This window comes from Chlorocebus sabaeus, chromosome 17, assembly GCF_047675955.1.
Source record: "Chlorocebus sabaeus isolate Y175 chromosome 17, mChlSab1.0.hap1, whole genome shotgun sequence".
Lineage (NCBI taxonomy): Eukaryota > Metazoa > Chordata > Mammalia > Primates > Cercopithecidae > Chlorocebus > Chlorocebus sabaeus.
In genome coordinates this window covers 26,974,106-26,987,778 of record NC_132920.1, presented here as the reverse complement: position 1 = coordinate 26,987,778, position 13,673 = coordinate 26,974,106, and the positions used below count along the sequence as shown (strand labels likewise).

Genomic DNA, 13,673 nt, shown 5'->3' with positions numbered 1-13,673 from the left:
TGCTTGAACCCAGGAGGCAGAGGTTGCATGAGCCAATATCGTACCACTGTGCTATCATCAACCACCATATAGATTTTTTCTAAAATTGATCTGTCTGAGAACACTCCTGATATCAAAGTGTGCATTTTCTCAATGGCCTTTCTTATATTAAAAAACAAAACAAATAACATCAACAAAAACAAAACAAACAAACAAAAAACCCATGTTTCTCTCACTCTTCTCAATATGACCAAGGTTCTTTAGCTCAAAGTGCTACACTACACTAATCTACACTCTACACTACACTACACTACTGCTAATCTACACTCTGGGCTTCAACACAGGGACCATTGGAAAGACCTGGGTGGGAAGAGTCTTTCCCTGGTAACTGAATTGTTCTAATTGCTATGTAACTATCCTTTAGCAAGTCAGGAAGTTTCCAATTATTTGATTTAAGCAAATTAAGGGAGAATCTAGTCAAGTTCTCAACTAGAATAGAGTGTAAAATGTAATTATTTATTGTGGGTTACTATGTGATTTTTGGCAAATAACTTAGTGTTATATAATTCTGAGACATTTGTGTAACAAAACCTGATCTATTTTCATTTATTTGTATACTAAAATACATTTTCTCAGTAGTTTTAAGTTGGGCATAAAACTGATGTTGAAATGACTTATCATGGCAATGTGTATATTTATCAATAATCACATGAACTAATTATAAAAGCTCAATTGTGTCATTTAGATAAATATCTAATTAGTTTCACCTTTATACTTACTGATTAGTTTCCGAGTTCATATTTTTATTGTTATGCTTGATTGTATATAAGTAATAATTTTAGTGATAATTCAACTCAGAGGAACTCATAAAAATGAAAGCCGGCTGGGCACAGTGGCTCATGCCTGTAATCCCAACACTTTGGGAGGCTGAGGCGGGTGGATCACGAGGTCAGAAGTTCGAGACCAGCCTGACCAACATAGTGAAACCCCGTCTCCATTAAAAATACAAAAATTAGTCGGGCGTGGTAGCCACACCTGTAATCCTAACTACTCAGGAGGCTGAGGCAGGAGAATCGCTTGAACCCGGGAGGCAGAGGTTGCAGTGAGCTGAGATCATGTCATTGCACTCCAGCCTGGATGACAGAGTCAGACTCTGTCAAAAAAAAAAAAAAAAAGAAAGCCTGTGCCATCCCCCAAATTGATTGTAATGTACATATATATTTTTGTTGTTGTTGCAAGTAAATAGGCTATGGAAAACTTAAAATAATTTTAAGCATAACATTATTACATTATTCAAAATTTATAATCTTCAGCGTATTCAAGAATTATGCAGCACTTTAATTTTTTAAAATGTCAATAATTATAGTACAAAGAAAAGCATCTGCTTAATCTTAAGATACATATTACTTTATCAAAAATGTGTGTGGGGATATACATAGTTTTAAAAAATTGTGGAGGATGGTGGGTAACAATATTTTGAAGCCTAAGGGCCCAGCTTGGCTAACCACTAAGCTCTGTTAAATCTTCAGTTTTTATCTTGTGTCTATTGGAAACAGCCTCCAAATCCAAAGAGGCCCACTCAGACCAGATATTACAACACGGCCTTCCTCAAGTTCTTGAAGTTTTCCTAGATACTCAGCAGGGTCATGGAAGCTAGCGTTACCTTCTTTGTGCTCAAAATAGAAATCCAAGAAACCTGAAAGTGAACTGAAAATTTAGAGCGCTGGTTCGTGGATGCCATTGTCACTCCAGAAATGGTCTGAATTCCTCTTTCCACTCGAAATTTATTTGCTGGCCACCAAACTAGAGTTGGACTCCAAACTAGAGCTGAGCCACACTCTTAATTCCTGGGAAATTGTCCAGGAAAATGAGCTGCCTGTTCAGGATCTTTGCGAGGGCTCTAGGGCGCAGACTTGTCTATTTCAACACATGCATACCTGCACCAACTCAACCCTGTTTGCATCGCCAGTGTGTTCCCTGTCTGAAAAGAACTGGGTGCCGAGCTTGTTGAACTTGAGAACCCTTAGGCTGCCCGAGGCGCAGTGAATGTGTACCAAGAACAGTAGCTGCGCCCGGACAGGAAGAGGCGCGGAAGCCCAGCTGAGTGGAAGTCCTTAGTCTTCCAACAGCCATAGCGGCGGGAGTTGGGAAAGAAGAGGTACGTACAAAGTCCTTTGTCGGAGAAGACCTCCGAACTGCTATTAAAGGGCAGCTTTCTCCACCATCTTCCCATTCCACCACCAATGAGGAGGTAAATTGATTTCTGTTGAAAGTATTTTTTGGAGGGGGGAAGACGTTGAGACTCCTAAAGACATTTGCCTGACGCCTAGAGGATCCTCGTGCTCCACTTCGAAGAATCGAAGTGTTGATAATCAGCAGAAATGATCTCTGCACACCTTTTACCCATTCATTAAACTATTCGAGCAGCCTACCATGCTGTGCGGGCATCTGAGGTACCAGGAGAATGAAGAACAAGATAGTACAAAGAGTAACACAAGCAATTAATTATAATAATGTATAGTGGAGCAACAGACATAACCACCGGGCATTTTGAGGGGGCCACAGAGAAGGGTTACCTCCCCAGTCCTTAAGAACCCGCGAGGCATATCTGCTGGAGATTTTCTTCCTTCCAGTATGGAGCGGATTCCTCATGCCGCGAACCAAATCCACCAGCCATTCCGCGGGGTGAGTCAATTTCATAATCAAACCATTTGGACGGAAAACTCAGAACGACCAACTTCTGCTTCTAGATCGTTCCCCGGGTCTCTGGACCCTTCCCAGGATCAGAAGGAAGGAAGCCCCTCTCGTGAATGGTTCTCTGTAGTATTTTCTCCGGGCAGAATAGGTGAGTTTGAGAAAATATCATTTCCCACGGGAGAGGCGAAGTTCCTTTCTGCTGGAGGTGGAGTTTTTGGTCTTGTCCTTGTTTTCGTTTTTGTTTTCCTTCTTCCCTGCGGGAGTACGGGAAGGGAAAACGTAAAACACCAACAGAAGTTTGAAGAAACAATATTACATAGTCGCAATTAAAATTATTTTAAAAGACATCTCTTTGAGGAAAGGAAAAGAATTTCCTTTAGTTTTAAAGAAACACAAGAACAACAAACTTTTTGCTCTTGTAAAATTTAAAAAAAAGATTGCTACTGGGATGGTCGGTTAGCTCAGTTGGTTAGAGTGTGGTGCTAATAACGCTAATGGTCGCGGGTTCGATCGCCGTACAGGCCGGAATAATTGTCACCTTTTCTCTTCAATTTTGCCGCAGTCACTTCACATCCAGCTACACGTTGAAAATAACAGCCTCTTCAACTTAAAGTCGGAATTAAATGTTGATGTCATTTCTTCTTCAGTGACACATACCCATTTGATTCCTGCCCTCCTCTAAAGGGGCTTGGGAAAGAAAAAAAATCTTATGGAACAAGAGACCTGACGCCCTAAGACATTTTAGTGAAGAAAACGAGGGTGTTAGAGAGGGGGTAGCACTGGGCTTGTATGTGTGTCTGATGCCCGCTGTCCATCTGAACTCCATGTATTTTTGGTCCCTTTCTCAGGATCCAGCCTATCGCGTCTGCTTGTGGCTGTCACATGCTTCCTCCACCTGATGGTCTCCTCACCCCTTACACTATCTTTTCAACACTGTTGAAATTGATATTCTGTATTAGATAACCACAATGGGAAACCATGCATACTTATTTTGCTTTCCTTTTTTTCATATTAAATTATCAGTCGGTTCTCATCAGAATTTTTGTCTTTGAGGACAGAATTTTTTCTTTTTTCTTCTAGGTAACCAGGTCTCAGAATGGCTCTGAAGACAGAGTAGGCATTCGGTAAATATTTGTGGAGTGACAGTTGAAGACTCGCCATTAGAGTGTGTTTTCAAACATTGGGATTTTGTTTGCCCAATCTGACTGATAAACATAGGTAAAGGAGCAAAAGTCTGCCAAGGTCTACATTTACAGCAAAACAATGTGGTTGTAAAGACCATATCATTTTATAGAATACACAGAATTACAGATGTGAAAAATAAATGGTAAAAATAATCCCAGCAAGAAACGAAACTTAGACCTTTCGGATTTGACAAAGGGGCATTTTCAAAGGATGATGAAACCACTGCTCAATACTTTAAAAAGACAAAATCAAAGCTCATTCAAGGGAGAGCTATACTGTAAACCACAGTCCCTAAAAACAGAACAGATTGCTAATTTTTTTTTTCGTTAAGTTGTTATAATCTATGGGAGCATGGTTACTTGTCAGAGACTGCCATTGTTTGGTCCGCGCTCAGAGGTTTGTTTATTGGAGTGAGTCCATCCCTGATCAGCTGACTTTCAGAAGTCAGAAGCAGACACTGATTAGTTTTCAAAAGTGTGCTCACAGAAGTGATTGTTACTGACAGATTGAACTGATTGAAAACCGGTTCTGGGCCCGGCGCCGTGGCTCATGCCTGTAATCCCAGCACTTTGGGAGGCTGAGGCGGGTAGATCACCTGAGGTCAGGAGTTGAACACCAGCCTGACCAACATGGAGAAACCCCACCTCAACTAAAAATACAAAATCAGCTGGGCATGGTGGCGCATGCCTGTAATCCCAGCTACTCCAGAGGCTGAGGCAGGAGAATCGCTTGAATCCGGGAAACGGAGTTTATGGTGAGCTGAGATCGCGCCACTGCACTCCAACCTGGGCAACAAGAGCAAAACTCCGTCTCAAAACAAACAAACAAACCCCAACCATGCTCCCTTCCCTTTTGTTGGGAGCAAGCACCCCAAAATCTGGCGGTAAACTGGCCCCAAAACTAGCCATAAACAAAATCTCTGCAGCACTGTGACATGTTCATAATGGCCCTAACGCCCAAGCTGGAAGGTTGTGGGTTTACGGGAATGAGGGCAAGGAACACCTGGCCTGCCCAGGGCGGAAAGCCACTTAAAGGCATTCTTAAGCCACAAACAATAGCCTGAGCGATCTGTGCCTTAAGGGCATGTTAAGTAGTACAACATTCCTTTACTTCGGCCCATCCCTTCGTTTCCCATAAGGGATACTTTTAGTTAATTTCATATCTACAGAAACAATGCTAATGACTGGTTTGCTGTTAATAAATATGTGGGTAAATCTCTGTTTGAGGCTTTCAGCTCTGAAGGCTGTGAGACCCCTGATTTCCCACTTCACACCTGTATATTTCTGTGTCTGTGTCTTTAATTCCTCTAGTGCCCTTGGGTTAGGGTCTCCCCGACCAAGCTGGTCTCCGCACCTTTACCCATGCTGTTCTTCAGGTGACCTTGTAGTGCTCTTCCACTCTTTCTTTAAGCTAAGCATCATGACTTTGGGACGTTAGCAAATATGACAAAGAAGTTTTTTTGTTGTTGTTGTTGAGACGAAGTCTCGCTCTGTCGCCAGGCTGGAGTGCAGTGGCGCTATCTCGGCTCACTGCAAGTTCTGCCTCCTGGGTTCACGTCATTCTCCTGCCTCAGCCTCCCGAGTAGCTGGGACTACAGGCGCCCGCCACCACGCCTGGCTAATTTTTTGTATTTTTAGTAGAGGCAGGATTTCACCATGTTAGCCAGGATAGTCTGTTCTCCTGATCCCGTGATCCTGCCTCCTCGGCCTCCCAAAGTGCTGGGATTACACGCGTGAGCCACCCCGCACAGCCCCGACAAAGAAGATTCTTGAGTAAGCCCTTTGCTCTTTTTTTCTTGTTTTTAAATAGACTTTATTTTTTAGAGCAGTTTTAGGTTCACAGCAAAATTGGATGAAAGAGTACAGGGAGAGTTTTCATATATACTCTGCCTAATCCTCCTCCTCAACCTCCCCACTATCAACAAGCCACACTGGAGTGGCACATTTGTACATATGAATCTGCACAGACACATCATTATCCCCCAAAATCCATAGTTTACACTAGGGTTCACTCTTGGAATTGTACATTCTATGGGTTTGGAAAAATATGTAATGCAATATGGAGATTGATTGATTATTGTGCCCCAGCTGGGACACAAACTGTCTGGTCAATCCCAACTTATCAGCTATGAACTAGTGAGCTAAATAGATCTGCATTTTTTTTTAAGCTATTGAAGTGGTTTATTAAGAAGTATATTTGTAGCAATAGATAACTGATATGTACACCAAAATATCATTCATTCTACATCAGCAAAGTTAGCTTTTTTGCTACTATTCTAATACATAAGAGAAACACATCAAGGTCTTTGTGGGCATGATTTCCTATGTTTGGAATGACTTTACCTAGATCTCCCCATGGCTAATTCATTTTCTTTCTTCATAGTTTTGCTCAAATATAACATTTACTCCATTTAGAAACTGAAAATAAAAACTCAACCCTAATGTCCATCCTTGATTAATTTTTCTCTTTAGCATTTGTCATCACATCATGTATTTTATATACACTTCCTTTTTTTTTTTTTTTTTTTTGAGATGGAGTCTCACTGTTGCCCAGGCTGGAGTGCACTGGTGGGATCTTGGCTCACTGCAACCTCTGCCGCCCGGGTTCAAGTGATTCTCCTGCCTCAGCCTCCTAAGTAGCTGGGATTATAGGCGTCTGCCACCACACCCGGCTAATTTTTGTATTTTTAGTAGAGATGGGGTTTCACCATCTTGGCCAGACTGGCCTTGAACTCCTGACCTCGTGATCCACCTGCCTCAGCCTCCCAAAGTGTTGGGATTACAGGTGTGAGCCACTGCGCCTGGCCTATGCTTTACTTTTCTAAAAAAGCACGTTAATCCTGCCATTAGAAAGGAAAAATTTCTTTATATTTTGTTCATTGGTGTTACCCCAGTGCTTAGTACAGTATGTGACACATAGTATGCATTTAATAAATACTTATTGTGAATGAATGAGTGATCAAATTCTTCTTTGTCTAAAGAAAAGAGGACACATGCTTGAAGAGAGGTTGGGAGAGAGAAGCAAAGATTACGTTAGGTCTGGGACTTCAGATATGTTGTGCCATTAAAACTGGAACAATCCATTTTCCTTTTCTGAAAGTTCGTAGCAGGACCTACCTGGTGTAAGCTGTCTCCCTCCATCTCCTGTCCCTCCTTCTAATACCTGGAAGCTAGGTGTGATTGGAGTTACCCACATTGGGTTTTAGCAATAAGGTCATCTATATTCCAGCTCAAAGTATCTCTTAATTTATTAAGATCTATGGAAAGTCTAGATTATCTCAAACCCACTGAAGGGCAGTAATTCATTGATCTATATTCTATCAATTGGGGATGAATGTGAATCAATAAATCTTTCAGCGTCATCTTCTCTTTGAATCTATTATGTCTGTCTACTGTCTGATTATCTTTAGTTTTTCCAGTTTCAATGTACCCTTTAAGAATCCATGTGGAGTACCTATCTAAATACTTGAATCCCTTTTGGGAAGAGCTTTTGTTTTTATTTATTTATTTGTTTTAACTGAAGGTCTCATATATCTCCTCACAGATTACTTGATAGCCAATGGATTAACTGCCTTTACAAAAGGCAATTACATATGGCCTGAGCTTAAGAGTCAGCATTACATGTTAGAAAATATGGACACTTCTGAAGAATATAGATCACTTTTGTGATAGGCTGGAGGTGGAGCAGTGTTCATTAAATGACACCAATGACATGGCAAACTAGTGGATTGCCAAGTCTGTTGCTCTATAGTTGACTTCTCATGATTCTTTCCACCACTTTAAATTTTAGCGTAGCTATTCTAGAATAAGTCTCCATGTATCTTTGTCTTGAAAACAAAAAATAACAGAAGAGAAGCATGAAATCAAAATTTACTGGTGACCTGTTGCTGTTAGACAGCTTTGAAAAATTCCTTATTCTCCTGAAGGGAAAGTAATTTTCCCATACTCCCATCAGTGAATTACTAATGACTAAAGAGAATTTTATCTACATTGAACTCAGCAATTTTCTCCTAGCTTTTGGATTATTCCTATGAACATTCAAATATGACATTTGACCCCTATCTTTTTTTTTTTTTTTTTTTTTTGAGGCAGAATTTTGCTCTTGTTATCCAGGCTGGAGTGCAGTGGCATGATCTCGGCTCACTGTAACCTCTGCCTCTCGGGTTCAAATGATTCTCTGCCTCGGCCTCCAGAGTAGCTGGGATTACAGGCCTGTGCCACCATGCCCAGCTAATTTTTGTATTTTTAGTAGAGACGGAGTTTCATCACGTTGGCCAGGCTGTGGCTCACGCCTGTAATCCCAGTACTTTGGAAGGCCAAGACTGGTGGATTACCTGAGGTCAGGAGTTTGACCCCTATCGTAAAAAAAGCTTCTCTTGGCTCAACATTTTTCTCTAGTTAGTGCCCCATTTCTCAGATGACTTTATTTAAAAATTTCCTATATTCAGTTATTCAGATTTACTATCTGCAGTTTCTCTCTTCCCTTTCTCTTGGAAACCCACCACCTTTAGGTTTTTTGGTATCAGCACTTCATGGAAACTTCTGGTCAAAATCATGAATGACCTTTACATGTCTAAAATTAATGATCACCCCCAAGTCCTTATCTTTCTTGACTTCTCAGGGGCAATAGGCACATTATTCTTCTTAAAGCATTTTATTTGATTTCCAAGACACTGCTCTCCTGATTTTCTGTCTTTCTCACTGGCTCTTCCTTGTAAACGGCCTTTGTTTCCCCTCTTCCCACAGGACTCCAAAAAAAAAAAAAAAAAAAAAAGACTATAAGTAAAAAATGCGTTTAGTATCCTCCCCCCCAAAACGAATCACAAAGTTTAGAAAATTTAAGGCAAACCGTGGTAAGTCAGTTACTGTATTAGAAATGAACAATTAGGGCCAGGCGCCATGACTCACGCCTGTAATGCCAGCTGGATCATCTGAGGCCAGGAGTTTGAGATCAACCTGGCCAACATGGCAAACTCCGTCCTACTAAAAATGCAAAAAAATTAGACAGGCATGGTGGCAGGCGCCTGTAATCCCAGCTACTCAGGAGGATGAGGCAGGAGAATCGCTTGAACCTGGGAGGCGGAGGTTGCAGTGAGCTGAGATTGCGCCATTGCACTCCAGCCTGGGCGACAGAGCGAGACTCCATCTCAAAAACAAACAAACAAACAAACAAACAAACAAAACACATATCTGATTGTTGTGGTTTGTTCAGAAAATATAAGGAGCTCTCAGAACTCAAAAACAAGAAAATCAAATAACGAATATTTAAGCACACACTTTGCCAAAGATTATATATGGCCAACAGATAAACACATATACATTATGAAAATATACTTTAATATTTAGGGAAATGCAAATCAAAATCACAGTAAGATACTAATATATTTTTGCTAGAATGGCTACAAAATTAAAAAATAATTGAAAACAAGCATTGGTGAGAATGAGGGGGAACATAAACTCTAATATATATGGTTTCTGGGAATTTAAAACGGTATGAATTGTTGCCGGAAATTTAAGACGGTATGACTGCTTTGGAAAGCAAGTCAGCAGTTTCTCATGAAACTTGTAATACAAAAGTGATAAACACTACATGAAGGTCCAATATCACTGTGAAGAAGGACAGGAGAGAATTCTAAAAACAGCAGAACTCAAACAACAATTGGTTGCAGTCATCAGATGCAAAGATATTCTCTCACTAAGTATATACAGCAGTTGGATTATACATATTTTTCTCTTATAAAACTATAACCACACTGAAGATCATTTCCTTTCATTTTCTTTTCAATATTGATTTAGGTTGGCCAATTATCTCTTGCTTGTCGAAGTAAATTTAAAAGTACATTATTTACTTATTGATGCTTTCCTATAATGTCTTAGCTGAACATTTCTAGTCTGAAAGACTATTTACATTCGACAATCTTGCTCGCATTTGGGATAATTTCTCCTACCTGAGTCTGATTTTTGTAAGGAATATTGAGAGCCTTAACCTTAGTGGAGTTGGGCTTCTCTGAGTCCTGCTCTCTGGCAACAAAAAGAAGCAGTGCATGTAGGATTCACTTTTGCCTGCCTCAGTGACAAAGAGAACCTAAAAGCAAAATATTTCACAATTTCCTTTCTTTTGGAACTGAATCGCCTGCAGAATTCAGGTCTCTTTAGGCAGAACATCCACTTAGGCTCTCCTCTTCCCACAATTCCTTTTTTTTTTTTCTTTTGAGACAGAGTCTCACTCTGTTGCCTAGGCTGGAATGCAGTGCCGCGATCTCAGTCACTGCAACCTCCGCCTCCTCCCCGGTTCCGGCGATTCTCACGTCTCAGCCTCTGGAGTAGCTGGGCTTGCAGGAGCGCACCACCACACTGCGCTGATCTACCTTTCTTTCTTTTCTTTCTTTCTTTCTCTTTCTTTCTTTCTTCTTCTTTCTTTCTTTCTTTCTTTCTTTCTTTCTTTCTTTCTTTCTTTCTTTCTTTCTTTCTTTCTTTCTTTCTCTTTTCTTTCTTTCTTTTCCTTTCTTTCTTTCTCTCTCTCCTTCCTTCCTTCCTTTCTCTCTCTCTCTTTCTTTCTTTCTTTCTCTCCTTCCTTCCTTCCTTCCTTCCTTCCTTCCTTCCTTCCTTCCTTCCCTTCTTCCTTCCTTCCTTCCTTCCTTCCTTCCTTCCTTCCTTCCTTCCTTCCTTCCTTCCTTCCTTCCTTCCTTCTTTCTTTCTTTCTTTCTCTTCTTTCTTTCTTTCTTTCTTTCTTTCTTTCTTTCTTTCTCTCTCTCTCTCTCTCTCTCTCTCTCTCTCTCTCTCTCTCCCCTTCCTTCCTTCCTTTCTTTCTTCTCTCTCTCTTTTTTTTTTTTTTTTTTGAGACGGAGTTTCGCTCTTGTCGCTCGGGCTGGAGTGCAATGGTGCGATCTCGGCTCACTGCAACCTTCACCTCCCGGGTTTAAGTGATTCTCCTGCCTCAGCCTCCTGAGTAGCTGGAATTACAGGCGCCCCGCCACTACCCTCGGCTAATTTTTGTATTATTAGTAGAGACAGGGTTTCGCTACGTTGGCCAGGCTGGTCTTGAGCTCCTGACCTCAAGTGATCCGCTCGCCTCAGCCTCTCAAAGTGCTAGGATTACAGGCGTGTCAATGTACTCGGAATACATCCCACAGTGATAGAAATGTATTCAGGACTTGAATACACTGTGCTGTTAGGCTATAGGAATTGTGGGAAGAGGCGCCTCCTACTTAATACTGCTCAGGAAGCAATTTCTTTGAAGATAAAAAAAAAAATGTTGTGTTGGGCAGAATATTGTTTAATAACCCTCGTTATGTTTTGAAGCATTTACACTCAAAGTGAGAAGGTTGTCATACTAGTTCTTTGCGTAAACATACCTAGCTTCCAACTTTGTGCTAGAAATCGCAAACGTCAAAACATGCACCAACACCTACCGGGAGTGGGGCTCGAACCCACGCGGACATACGTCCATTGGATCTTAAGTCCAACGCCTTAACCACTCGGCCATCCCGGTGATAAGACATACCTTCCTTGTCAATATTTACTAGGCTAGAATTTGTAGTTTCTGGAAGATTATGAATAATTTTATATCCGTGAAAACTAGGACCATGTTTAAAAGAGTGTACAAAGTTAATAAATCTTTCTAATATTGCTTGGAAATAAACAAATGAAAAGATATTTCCAAAAGTATGCTTAATCACTAATTTGTGACAGGCACTATACTAGGTGTTAGGGGAAAGAGGAACCATCCCTGATTCCTTGGACTTCCATTAAAATGAGGCATGTTGAGGGAAATCCACGCCTGTCAATGCTGGGATCAGAGCTGAATTCTAAAGATTCAGCAACCTCCGCCTCCCGGGTTCAGGCGATTGCTGGGTGCAGGAAAGAACATGTCGGAGAAAAGAGTCTCCCATACATTGACATACAGAAGAGTTTTTAATTATTCTATTGCTGTGAATTTTTTTAAACATGCACTATACAGTATAATCATGTGTGGATTTTGTAAAATATACTTATCAAGATAGTTTAAATGCCTGCATATGACTGATAAAAAATAATAGAAACATATGTAGAAAATAGCATTATTATCTAGGGGACAGAAGAACATTAAACAAACGAACAAACAAAACTAAAAACACAAACAATAAGCCGAGCGTGGTGGCTCACGCCTGTAATTCCAGCACTTTGGGAGGCCGAGGCGGGCGGATCACCTGAGGTCAAGAGTTCGAGACCAGTCTGGTCAACATGGCGAAACCCCGTCTCTACTAAAAAATACAAAAATTAGCCGGGGGTGGTGGCATATGCCTATAACCCCAGCTACTTGGGAGGCTGAGGCAGGAGAATTAGGAGAATCGCTTGAACCTGGGAGGCGGGGGTTGCAGTGAGCCGAGATCGTGCCACTGCACTCCAGCCTGAGCAACAGAGCAAGACTCCATCTCAAAACACACACACACACACACACACACACACAGAGTAAAGCAAAACACTGATATAGTCTGCTGCACCCAAATCAAAGAAAGCCACAATGGAAAAGTAAATAGACAAATACAACCAAAGTAGAAGATACTTGAAATGTTTACAAATGAAAATAACTTAATCTACATGATATAGTAAGAAGCCATTAAAATCAGCAAGATCAAACAGCAGACTCAATAGAAAATGTGTAAAGAAGCTAGGCGCGGTGACTCACGCCTGTAATCCTAGCACTTTGGGAGACCGAGGCTGGCGGGTCACAAGGTCAGAAATTCGAAACCAGCCTGGCCAATATGGGGAAACCCCGTCTCTACTAAAAATACAGAAATTAGCAGGGCGTGGTGGCGGGAGCCTGTAGTCTCAGCTACTCGGGAGGCTGAGGCAGCAGAATTGCTTGAATCCAAGAGGCAGAGGTTGCAATGAGCAGAGATCGCACTACTGCACTCCAATCTGGGTGACAGAGTGAGACTCTGTCTCAAAAAAAGAAAGAAAAAAAATGTGTAAAGAGTAGGGACAGGGTCCTCATCAAACCCATGATAAGAAGACCCCGAAAAGATTAAGATTTTAAATACTTAATATTATTATTAATTTATAAAATGCAAGATAAAATAAGTTATTACTCAACCTACGTTAGATTGGAAGAATTAGAAAGCTTAATGTGTCCATTATTGCAGAAATGGGGATGTGGAAGCCCTCATATCCTGCTGATGGACGTTTATATTAATGCAGTCATTTTGGAAAGCAGTCTAATACTTTTTACTCAAGTTAAGATTGTCTCACCCAATGACCTAGGTATTCGGCTCCTAGGTATATATTCCCCCTCATGTCACAAAGATAAAGATTATATCATATATGGATGTTAATTGTCTCATTATTTTTCCTCTTCCAGAATCAGATTCAGCCTTGAAGCCAACATTGAACAGTAGATAGGTGAAGTGTGGTAAACACATAATATTAAATATTATGCAACTATGAGATGTGCTGGAGTATATGTACATGTACCAACCTTTCTTTTTTTTTTTTTTTAGATGGAGTCTTGCTCTGTTGCTCAGGCTGGAATGCAATGGTGTGATCTTGGCTCACTGCAACCTCCACCTCCCTGGTTCAAGCAATTCCCCTGCCTCAGCCTCCTGAGTAGCTGGGATTACAGGCACACGCCACCATGCCCAGCTAATTTAGAAATGAGGTTTCACCGTGTTGGCCAGGCTGGTCTCGAACTCCTGACCTTGTGATCTGCCTGCCTTGGCCTCCCAAAGTGCTGGGATTACAGGCGTGAGCCACAGCGCGTGGCTGCATGTACCAAACTTAAAAAGTAATTTTTTAAAAAAAGATACTTAACACCAAAAGATTTTCCCTTATATT

General features: G+C 41.1%; 1 non-coding gene across 1 annotated transcript; it reads right to left on the bottom strand.

Moving 5' to 3' along the window:
• Positions 1-11,269: 11,269 nt before the first annotated feature.
• On the bottom strand, positions 11,270-11,352 carry TRNAL-UAA (transfer RNA leucine (anticodon UAA)). The gene has a single exon. It is a non-coding gene; the product is annotated as a tRNA-Leu (tRNA).
• Between the last annotated feature and the right edge of the window lie 2,321 nt (positions 11,353-13,673).